Genomic DNA, 12,803 nt, shown 5'->3' on the forward strand with positions numbered 1-12,803 from the left:
AGTGAATGTTCATATTTAGCGAGGTCACATTTCTATCTTTCATGAGAATCTGTGTGACCGTACATTTTCTTTTACACTGGTATGGCTTGTTTCTGGCTAATCAGCGATACTGCAAGAGCCGGCAACTTATACGCATGCGCAGAACCAAACTACTCTGTTAACATTGGAACGTAACGGCTGGACCTGGCGGACGCACTACTTGACTCGCGCAAGCTCTGAAGCGCGACTCCAATACTCATCTTGCATCGGAAGTCTCCTCGCTCGACACAACAATTCTTGAACTATTCTCGCCCATGAATGTTATATGAAGCATCCACTTGATTCTATGGTTTGGACAATTACATTTTTGATCATATAAGTACCTAAAAACAACGGACGAAGGGAACGAGGCATCCTCGTAAAGATCACCTCTGGATTTTGTTCGGTCTGAGCGGTCTAGGCGGCCACTCCGCGGAGGATTGCGAGGAAAAATTTCTGGACTGGAAAAAAAGTGTTCTATTTGATTTTGTGAGATCTAGAGGTAAACAGAGAGACAGAAGGATGCCTTTGGTGACGAGACTATCTGGGGAGGGGGGCATTCTCGCTGATTCAAATCGTAGTCGAAACGGTAGACGAGGATGAGGAGTTGGAGATCCCACGATCACCAGCTAGCACGGAAGGCAGTGGCGTCGACGGAGGGGACAGGGGTGAGGATCGAAACGGCGGCAATGGCATGGCGATCGGTGGGTGGTGGTGGTGGTGGTGGACACCAGAGCAAGGCTATGCGCCTGCTACAAGAGCGCGACGTCGGCTCGTAGATCGAACGGCGAGCGAAGGCCAGCTCCGAATCGTCCCTGTGCTGGGCCTAAGAGAACGGAGCAAATCAACGGATGACGACAGACCCGACTTCTTCGAACTTCGAGCAAAAGGCAAGTTATGCATCACGACACTTCGTCACCATCAATGTTATCCGTGACATAACGATATGTTGCATCAAATATTAAAAGCCGTATATTGAGAAAGGCGAACGACATACATGTATTACATGATTTTCGAATTTGAAATTGGGACACAGCACAACACGCATTTCTCTAAGATAAAACTTAATGCGTTTTACTCCAGGGCCGCGTAGGAACCAAAGGTGCAATTGTACTTCAAATTTGCCGTCTTAAATACATTTTGGACATTTTGTACAGTGTATCTTATTCTGTTTTTATGCTCAAAGAAACGGCTATTGGATTGAGAAGGGAAATTCAAGGAAGAATAGAAGCTTGCATCTTAAATACAGTAAATTGAAAAAAAAAAAACGAGATATGTCTTTTGAACATCTTCTTTCGCATAATTTCTCAGATGATTATTTGGAAATTTGGTAATACGAGTTATATGTTGTTGATGAAATCAATTTACACATCGATTTTCCTTCTTTGAATCATGAACATTGTAATCTGCTTCCTGATATTCTATGTGATATTACTGAAAAGAATCTTGATTTATTTATGAAATTGTGTTGGAAGAAAAATAAATCAAACAAACAAACAAACATCTCAAATCAACGATCACATAAATTGAAAACGTGGTAACTATATCAACACATTGTTTTGTGTTTATGAGTGTTTGAAATCAGTTTTGGATTTGCAGTTGAATAATTGTTGAATGCAACATTATTTCTGATTCTTTATGACACGGATCATTGAACTAATTTAATCATGAAGGAAATCATGATCATGACGGAAAATCAATAACAGTTCAGTTTAACTGAGATTATAACGAGGGATCTGTTTCGGGAGGACATCAAAACTCGTGGTACATACATTCCTTCAGTCGTTGATGATAACTTTGCGGTCTCGAGCACTTATTCTTTTTTTAACAAAAAGAACACCACGGCAGGTGTGGCCTGAAGTGGCATTTTGGTTAAAATGGAACATGGAAGCTATTTAGTGAGATTTGTTCATACGATCATTTCTCCACTGTAGAATAAAAAAATGTTTGAATCACAGGGCATTTGACATCGTTTTATTCATTTTTTACCTCAATTCATTAGCATCTCTCTCTATCTATCTTTTTTATGCATCTAGAAATATAAAAAATACATGTTTATTCTACAAAGTGCAGATTGTATTTTTGCATAGATCACTTTCAATGTATATAGGAAAATATATATATAGAAAAATCCTTTGTGTGGTTCAAAACTGTGGCAAAATTCATTTTCAAGGCAGATCTGTCTGAATCGCCTGCAGAATTAAAGAAAATAGATGCCAAGGGCGTAATCGTTGGGTATAAAGACTGCTCACGCTGACCTCATATACAAGAACAAACATAGATGATATTAATTTTTTTTTAAGTGTTACATCTGCTTTGTAAACACCTCTTTTTTTCCGCTCAAATTTTTACTTCCAAAATGGCCACCGACATCAAAATAATAAATGTTTTTAGTATGCAAATGGAAATTCTTCTCAGCTTTTGCAATTTCTTTCTGTGTTCTGCTGAACACAACCTTGTGATAGTTTTAATATAATATTAAGTGTATATTTAAGTAGGCCCTATATGTAAATCATGTCCTATTTCAGAAACTAATTATTACACAATTGTGGTTTGCATTTTAGTATAGAATTCTTGTTCTTTTATTCTTTAATCATATTATATGCATACCCCACTTCCCTTACTTAATTAAATTAAATTAAATCACCTGGTCTGAACTTCTTCCGTTCTCCGTTTCTCTTTCACAAACACCGATTATCCTGGGCTCACAGCCAAACAAGCTTGCTTTCATGTAGGTCCCATCATACTTCTCTTTGTACAACTCCATTTCGATTTTGGACCAGTTATCATTATAGTTACTGTTATTGTCATGTATGCATTTTTTGGGCAATTGTTGACAAGGTAAAAGAACTTGTGTTGTTATTTTTTGATGCAATATTGATATACAAGAAGTATGAAATGAATTGAAATTGAAATTGAAATTATAAACTGATCTTTTCCTCCCGAAATCATCTCTTCTCCATTGCTTTCAGTGTTCTTTTTCGAACCTCAGTCAGCTATGACTGTTACATGTAAGCCCCCCCCCCCATTTAAAAAGTATAACAATTGAAATAAAGTAGCATGCTTTATATGTGTGATCACTTAAGAAAAATGGGACCCTGTTTACTTCAAGTAGGCCGTACATAGGTCAATGCTTTGGAGAATGAAAGAGGAAGGAGAGAAAAAAAAGGCAGCAAATATACACACACACAAACACACACACACACACACACACACGCACACACACACACACACACAAACACACATACACACATACACACATACATACATACGCACACACACTCACACACAAATCAAACAACCAACCCCTCTCCCAAAACACGGAACCAAATTAACTTGACCGACAAGTGATTTCAGCGGGGAACCAGTCGTATGAAATTTGCGTCAATGAGTTGTGAAGTGGGTCCCAGGCTGACCGTAAAAGAGGTTCGCTTGCGACAGAATAGATTGCATCTCTTCGATGAAAAAAAAAATCCAAGTAGCCCTGTATCAAATGTTAAACTTATGTAAAAGACAACGTGGCAATGAATTGCGACACCTCGGGTAAACACACTTAAACAAAAGGTATGATATAAGTGTGTAGAGTTTATATACATAATCATATACAAGTGCAAAATGTAGGATTGACAGAATTTTACTGTTGATAACAGCTGGGGAAATTCCACGCATTTTAACCCTTTCTGTGCCAGAGATTTTGGACAGTGTGTACAACGTTCTGGGATTTTGTGCACCAATCGGCACTCAAAGCACATAAAAAATGGTCTATGCATTTACTCTTCTGTGAGGTTGTAAACTGCTTTTGTATATTGACACTAACAGTGCCAAGGAGCAAACTCGAACGCCCAAATATAGGAATATGTAAGCTACGCAGTCGAATTTCTGTACACTCTCACTGATGAAAGCTCAAACACTAAAGGCGGCGCCGCAGTGAACGCAAACTCGGTGTTTCTCGTTTCTCAAGAATCTCAACATGACTACTTCCTCTTGTGTTTTCTCTCTCTCTCCCCCTCGCCTTTTGGCTCCAGATGTAATGAAAAACTATTGGCTACGTCAAACGTTCATGAGTTGGTGGGCCCTTAGAAGCACACCGTTTGCGGCAGGTAGGCATTCAAGGCCTCGTCAAAATATACTTTTGTTTCCAATTCATCTCTATGTGGAGACATTTCTAGCTGTTCAAAGAGCTAAAAGGACGACAAACAGCAAACAAAAGTAACAAATTCATCAACGCGACTCTGAAACGAACTTCAGAGGGGTGTGCCCATACGCCTGACGTAAGACATGGTGCGCAGACTCTCGACGTAATTTATAGCATTGTCTCGTGTGGCGCCTCTGTGTATTGTTCTTTCATCTTCAAAAGACTGATGGTAATATCAGGCCATGTATAGGGAAAACAACGGTATATTTTGACAGAGCGCTTAGTATCGTGGACCGAGGTGTCGCAATCTGTTGCCCCGTGTCACTTCGTGATTCCCTGCATGTATCCGCTCGAATGTGCCCCCTTGATGTTCATCATCTGTCGTACCCTTCCTTACGAGATGAAACACAACACACCCCGCCATTACTATTTCAGTGTGAAATGTGCTAGTGCATGATTACACTGCGGAACCGCTTTTACCATGTAAACCCTGTTTCCACTTGAATCAGTGAACACAATGTTTGGTTGTACCTGTGACCGCATTGTATTGAAGGTTGTAATTCACTTTGGAAAAATCATTTACTTTAGGTGACACCCCCGCGAAATTTACGCCCCAACCATTAATGAAATAAAAAACTTGCCAAAATTTGTATCTTCAGGAACCTCCCCATTCGTTAATGAAAACGTAAAGTGTTCTTCAACGGGAGACACTCTTTTTCAAGTGCAAGTTTACTTTTTAAAATCTAATTCGAAAGTTAAAGATGCAGACAAGGCAGAGCAGTGAAAGAGTAAACCAAACCAGACACTAAAAAAAGTGTGATACATTTCTACAAAGACATGATAACGATAAATCACCAATGCAACCAAAACAAAGCGGTATAGCCTCATGCCCTACCGTCACTAGTCACCCATTTCAAATTTTAATTTGTTGCTTCTCATACATTATATCTCAAAATAAAGAAAAAAAAGATCTAACACTGATATAAACATACTATATTACATGTATAAATGTACTTGTAGAGCTGTAAGCTAAAATAAGAGAGAGAGAGTAAGAGATACAAAGTATAGAGAGTGGAAATATCATTCGACACAAAGTGAACAATCATACTGTCGCCTGGGTGGGAAGAAAGTGAGATGACGCTATACAAAACAAATAAAATGGTTATAACGCCACAGTTTTAACGATTTGTTCAACAAAGTTCATAGAGGTGACAATGTTATGAAGCACATATCAGTATTAATCGCGTATACGAGCTTCGCAAAAGAAGAATCTATCAAAACATCTGTCATCGGAACCCATGTCCTCCTTTACTGGAAAAGATATAGAGGGCCAGCCACTTCGAATTTGTTTCATGATTGAATTATTTTAAGTCAGTTAATTCAGTTTCCGTTTGGTTACATCTTAATGCAGTTATTACAATTTTTCCCCTTTAGTTTTATTCCCATGAATGTTTGATGTATATACTTGTTATACCAGAAGTTTGATTGTCCTCTTTTAATGCTCTAAACTGGAATCAAGTTGAGTGATTAAACCAGCGCTTAAAATCTCTATTTCGTCACTTCTTCACACACACTTTGAGTGAGGCTATACCATATTTGGCTTGAATCACACTTCGGCGAAGTGATGCCCGCCATTAGTGATTCACCTGTACAAGTTGTTTTCGCACCTATTGTATATTCACTGGACAACAACATTTTAATATACATGATGACACTTTACGCAGTCTCTTCGTGGATTGTCTATCAGATATTATTCTTATAGCGACCTTCGATAGTTGAATATACGTATCTTGCGTTTGCTCGATTGTTGCACAACTATGATGCTCAAACGCGTGGTTCCTAAAAGCACATTCATTGCATTGGGCCATATTAATCGATTCTAAACTTCTAGTATTTTTCAAAATGCCTCTCCAGGTCTGAAAAGTAATCTTAAACCAAATATTCCGTTCCACTTATGTATGATTTTCAAATATAAGTGTAAAATGGTTTTGCTACAAGGACCCAAGGTACTGCATACTGTTACAAGCCCATGTTTTATTGTACAACTTTCTGAATCATTTTTTTTCTCAGCCACTGTCTTTATTCAGTGATACCTGTCACTCATTTTATCAATAATATTTAACTTTAGCAATATCTTCTACATTTCATCTGATTATTTAGTCGTAGATGTTCTTTATTTTGTATAAACGAAGGAGAAAGGAGTAGGTGGGATTTGGGCGTCGATAACCCATGAACCGAGCTATAGGAATGTAAGATTTGATATTCCTTAATTCTTATCTTTTATCAGTGGTGTGCTCTATTGTTTACTAAGTGTGGTCTACATGTGTTTTTCATTATTTTTACATCCACGTATAAATTCAACTTGTTCCTGGCTAAATCAATTTTCATCTGTGTATAAGACCGAATAACAATTTTGAGAAATGTGTAATTCTGCATTTACTAGAGATGGCAAGTGTGCACGTCTGTTGTTGAGGAAGGCCACATGTTTGCAATTCTTATTTGATAGGAAGGCAAAAGATTTTCATTCGTATTTGAAACTACGCGTAAACGTCTAAAAGTCTGTGTTCACATACCTTTCCAAATGAAGATTTGTTTCATGCGTTTTCCTACTGAGCTTCACATTCCCCTTTGTATTCACAGTACTCCATACTTTCTTCAATGTGTTTATTTATTTATTTATTTATTTATTTGTTTATTATTATTGATTATCATTATTATTATTAGTACTATTATATTTATTTATCTATTTATTATTATCATTTATCTATTTATTTATCTGATTATTTATTTATTCATTTATCTATTAATAATATTATGTTTTGCATGTGATGCCATTGCAACTTCTACAGTCTGCAATAACTGCTCAGGATCTTTTTACCGGGGGATTTGTATGTCTGAAAGAGGAACCAATTATACCGCTTTCTAATTTCTTGTATTTAGGCATGAAAATGAGAGGCCTTTTTCTCTAGTCATAGCTGTATAATGTCCTCTAAATTGTCAACCAAAACAGGTATTTAATTCTTGGAAAAAAATGGATGACGTAATTCGAATATTTACTATGACTCATTCTGTCCTGTATGTCCAACCTCATAAAGCTACTAAGAGTAATAGTTTTTTTTTAATCCCAATTGATGAGGATGACGACAACCCTGACTCAAATTCATATTTGACTTCTAAAACCAATGAACTAAAACTAGTTCTTGTTTTTGATCTTACATGATGTCCAAGATCACACTTCTTCTACAAGTTACTGTTTGAAAAAGATATTATTTCATTATCTCACTGTCATCAAAATCATGTTTAGTCTCTTACTTTAACATGAGGAGTTAAGATGAAAATTGAGATCAGCATATAATAGGCCTATTCATAAATGAAGTAAGATTCACACATGGTGTTATTGACCTCAGCCACATCAGTGAAACATGGCTGCAGGGCCCCATTTCATTAAAAAAAAATGATATGACAGCAACTCTTGCTGGATTGGTAACGACAAAATCTCAGCTTCCTGATTACTGTTGCTATGGGAAGTTGCAATTCCAGCAAGAGTTGCAATCCTAAAACATCTTTTATGAAATGAGGCCCCCATGATTATGTTACCTTCCTCTTTTATTTCCATTGATTACTAATAACATATATCTATAAGAAAAGAGCTGTGGGGTTAGTCTTTCTATCACAACGAATCTAAACCATCTATAATCAGACGAATTTAGAATTATGACGGACACTTCTATTTTTTTTTTTGTTCGAGATAAAAGCACCACAAAGAAGGGAAATATGGTTGTCGGGGAAATTGACAGAACACGAAATTCTAATTTGGCCGAGTTTGTCGAGCTACTTCATGGTACTTTATCAAAAAGTATCCCGAGAACTTAATATGTTTTATTTTGGGCGAGTTTAATTCAAATCTTCTGAATTATGAAAACCGTATCTATCAAAAGGGTCTCAACGAAATGTTCTCAAAGTCTTTTGTTCTTCTGATTTACTTGAATTGATGATGCATTTGTTAACAATTTATATCTGATATCACACCTGGTGGTGTAGTTTTTGATATTATTGACCATTTTCCTATGTACGGACTCCAAATATTCAAATTGCGACGAATAACGTATCGCATAATTTCAGTTTTGTGTCATGTAAGAGTTTAACCTTAATAAACTGAGGTTAAGGTTGAAATCTGCTGATTGGTTGATTGTCAAAAAAGACGCATACTAACTTTTGAACCTTTATAGATATTTTACAAATCAATTCGATATCGCCATGCCTCTTTGAAAACCGTCTAAATTTTTGAATCGTTTAAGCGCAAGTTGAAACTCTTTTTGTTAAATTCGTACTAAGTAAGACATTTACTATTCATTACCTAGCTGGTCTCTACAACCTAAGGGTTCATCGTCAATCATTGAATTCATCATGGTGTAATCTTTACATCATCATATTTGTACAAACCTTGCTCAGCTGTTTGAGCTCCGAAGCACCTCAGTTCCCTCTTCCGATCCCGATGTTCAGCGTGTAGACTTTTACTCTTCCTTTCCTTTTCATTTCCTTTCTTTTCCTTTCAATCTTTCTTTCCTTTCTTTCCATTATTCTGTTGTGCTTTATTCCTGTCAATGATATACCCTTCTGTCAAGTCATGTTATGTCTTTGTGTTTCTCCTGTCTTGTTCTGTCCTGTCTTGTTCCGTCCTGTCTTTGTAAACAAATATGTTCACAAGAATCCTTTGAGTGGTTCACAATTTACAAGCATGCTTTTCAGTGGACCTCTCAATTTTTTTTTCTTCTCCAAACATAACTTTGCACGGTATGCATGTATAATCTTTTATTTGTTGACCATTATCTATCATGTGACGTTGAAATCATGCCTACTTTGTATCTCCGGATTTATTTTGTGTTATGTTTTGCTGAGAAAAGAATGAATGAAATAAATGTTATGAAATGAAATGAAAATTACAAAAAATAGTGTTCCGGCAACAATGGCAGAATGGGTTGCAAAATTACTCCTTAAGTGTATTAGTGAGAAAACAGACTCTTTCATAAATACTGAAAAGAACATACCGCTACAAGTAATCTCCGATATATTTGGCATCGTAAAATCTATGTTCAGCTCAACGACAGTGTAACAATACATTGTAAGTTTTATGTTAAGGGTACGTGGAAGGTGATTAAACAAGCGGTGAAATGTATATAATTTCGATAACAACGCTCCTAATCATATACTCGAGGATCGCCTTCAAAGACCGTGATTCTGGAGGCGATTATGACTGCAATAGCTTGTTTTTGCAGATTGTATGCTATTCTGAATTGTGAACCGGCTGAAAAATTAAAGTAGCAGACTTCAAAGCTGCCAATTGTATTTGTAGGCCTATTTTTATTTGGATTTATTTGTATTTGAAGCGTGTATTTGTTTTATGTTATAATGCATTACATTGACATTGTTTGTAGTTGTGTTACATTGATATAGCTGATTCTAGGTGCACACATTGGTCGGGGTCGAAGGCCTCGAGCTGGGTCTAGGGCAATTACCCCCTGGGCAATTACCCCGGACCCTTCTCCTGGCCCTAATCCTAATCCTGAACCTAATCCCAACCCTAACCCAAATTCCTAACCCTAAACCTAACCCTAACCCTAATCCTAACTCTAACCTTACCACTAACCAGTATTTAGCCGGGGGGGGGGGGGGGGGGGGGGGGGGGGGGGGGGGGGGGTAATTGACCGGATAAGCTTCGGTGAATGAAGCCCCATTTGAACAGAACCTTTCAAACCAAACACGGCGACGACATCCGGGCAATAATTCATTTATATCTTTTTATACGCTACCTGTTAAAACGATACCCGCAAATTTTTGCTCTGACGTTGTCGCAGTAACTTTTGCCAAATTCTATCCCAGTCAGCTGGGGTAATTACCCCGACATTACTCAAGCACTACTTTGTTCCCCGGACGTTGTCTCGACGTTATCGGGGTTAAAATAGGACTGAGGTTTGCCTTTTCCTCCCCTGGCAACCAGTGGCATGCACCTGAATCACTACTTTCTTTATATCACGTAATATGACTAGAATATCTCCTTGTATTTTACATTAAAGATACTGAAAGATACTGAAAACATCAGATTTATTTAGTTACAACGTCGGCATATTTATGTATAAATTTTCTGCCAAGGAGTTACCGGATGTTTTCACTCGCATGTTCAGGAAAAACTATTTGATTCATAATTATCCTACCCGCCAAAGTGACGCATTTCACCTTCCACGTACTCGAACAATTTTCGCTAAAAAAAACGATAATATATACGGGCCCTAGATATTGGAATGACCTCTCCCCCGAAATAACAAGCTGCTCGTCTTTATATTCCTTTAAACGCAAATTAAAAGAGTTTTTATTGAGTGCATATCTTGCAGAAACTGAATAATTGTAATGTCTTATGTAATATTGTGGTATGTTATTGTCCGATCAAACATTCTTGTCAACATGCTGCAGATTCCATTTTGGGTCTTGCTGTCAGGCTCTCCGAATTCATCTTTATCAATTCCACATTCTACTTCGCTTCCCTCTCTTCCTCTTTCCCTCTTTCTCTCTCTAACTTTCTATGCAGAGCTTGACGGCGGGCACCAAATGGCTTGATAGCTGTACATGTTACTTCTTGTGTCTTACTGATCATATCCTGGCGATAGCTTTAATGCAACAACAGTTTATAGTGTATACCAAAGTAGGCTTTATGATTACTCAAATCATGTTGTACTCCTGAAACCAATGATAGCTTGGTCACAGTAACAGTTCACATTTTAGTATTTTTTTTTTTCTTATTTGCACCCTTACATCATCTGGTCTTATCTACTATCCGTTCTCCGTTTCTTTTTCACAAACACTGATTACTCGGGGCTTACAGCCAAACAAGCTTGCTTTCATGTAGGTCCCGTCATACTTTTCTTTGATCAACCCCATCTCGATTTCAAATTTGACCAGTCATTACATATAATTACTGTGTTATCACCATGTATATTGTTGTGTTTTGCACATTGTTTACAAGGTGAAAGAACTTGTTTGATTTCTGTTATAATGTCCACAAATGAGAAGTACGGAAATAAAATGAATTGAATTGAAATGAATTAATATGCCAAATGAATTAACTAATGTAGATAAATGATAATAACAAACTAATAATTAATGAAAAATAAGGATAATAAGGTATAGTTTCATAGGGGGGAACATACGTATATAAACGATTTTTAGACCTCATCAAAGATCCTTTGATTTGTTTGCTTTGCAGATGATACAATTTTCTTCTCATCATAATCCCATTTCGCTTTAGAATATCATGAACGAAAACTTATTTTTTGCTCAATCTTGGACCCTTTCAAAACAAGTTATTTCTAACCATTGGAAAAACTAACTTTGCATGCTTTATATCAATTCATGACATGTGCTTCTTATTTCTGTCAAGATAAATGCTATCGATCTGCTGCATGTCAATAGTACTAAATTTTTAGGCCCTTATAATTATATATATTGATTTCTTTTGGAAATACTACGTCACCTATAACATCAGTAAAATCTTCCTAAAAACACAGATGTTCTTGATAGACTGAAAAACTATTTTCCTATAGTAAGATTCTTTATTGTATATGTTCCGCTTTGACTTCTCCTTATCTCAATTATGCGATTCTTACTTGTGGAAATGCTATTAAATTTCTAATTGATTCATTTTTTTTTTGTGTGTGCAAAAAGTGCAATCTGAATTGCAAATCATAATGGATATCAATCTCACACGAATGGTTTTTTGGTGAGTAGCAAAATTTTGAAAATTATTGACTTATTTTACTTTAACTTTGACATTTTGATGTTTCAATTTTCAATTGGCCAACTACGAGACGTTTTCTCACAAATGTTTGCAAGAAATAACACAATTCATAATCATTCAACTCGCCGATGTGATAAGCATCACCTTCCACTTTTCTTAAACAATCTTTACGGACCCCCCCCCCAAAAAAAAAAAAAAAAAAAAAAAACAAAACAAAACACCAAACCCCAAACAACTATGTAAACTGGGCCCAAGTATCGGAATGAACTTCGAAATGAACTTAAATGTTGCATCACATTATCCATTGTTATCATCTTTGAAACGAACAGCGGTTACGACATACACAATGTATAGCATACATACTTCATGTACTTTTTTTAACCTTGCATTCCGGCGGGGTCCCTGACCAGGACCAAGTGTATAGGCCTATACCTGTCGCGCTCTATGCAGGCCATTTATCTTACTCGACGATCGTGGCAGCTGGTCGGTCACCATGGTCACGCGGCCTGGTTCAGGGGCCCCAGCTGGATTGATGACACGACATTTGCTCCTGCGACAATCGCTCCGGTCTTGTATTCTCCAAGGACTTAGGGTTATGGTTAGGGTTGTGATGGATTTTAGGTTTAGTTTGATGTGAGAATTAGGATTAGGCTGATCGTTATGTTTGTGGGTAGGTTTTATGTTTGGCTTAGCGTGCAGATGTTTCATGGGAGCAATTGTCGCAGTAGCAAATGTCACGGAACCGCTGGATTACGGCTCCTGAGTGTCTGAGTCTTAATTATGTCGTAACATTTTTTTTTTTTTACATGTTCTTGCCTAAATTATTCTGTCTAAAGAATTGTTCGTGCTTCATAATAGGGA

At 37.0% G+C, this 12,803-nt stretch overlaps 1 pseudogene; it reads left to right on the forward strand.

Moving 5' to 3' along the window:
- Window positions 1-421: 421 nt before the first annotated feature.
- Window positions 422-12,803, forward strand: part of LOC139720844 (glutamate decarboxylase 1-like) — a 57,744-nt pseudogene continuing 45,362 nt past the window's right edge.

Source organism: Diadema antillarum, unplaced genomic scaffold (genome assembly GCF_040938485.1).
Source record: "Diadema antillarum isolate AM-2024a unplaced genomic scaffold, OU_Dant_1.0 scf00000134, whole genome shotgun sequence".
Taxonomy (NCBI): domain Eukaryota; kingdom Metazoa; phylum Echinodermata; class Echinoidea; order Diadematoida; family Diadematidae; genus Diadema; species Diadema antillarum.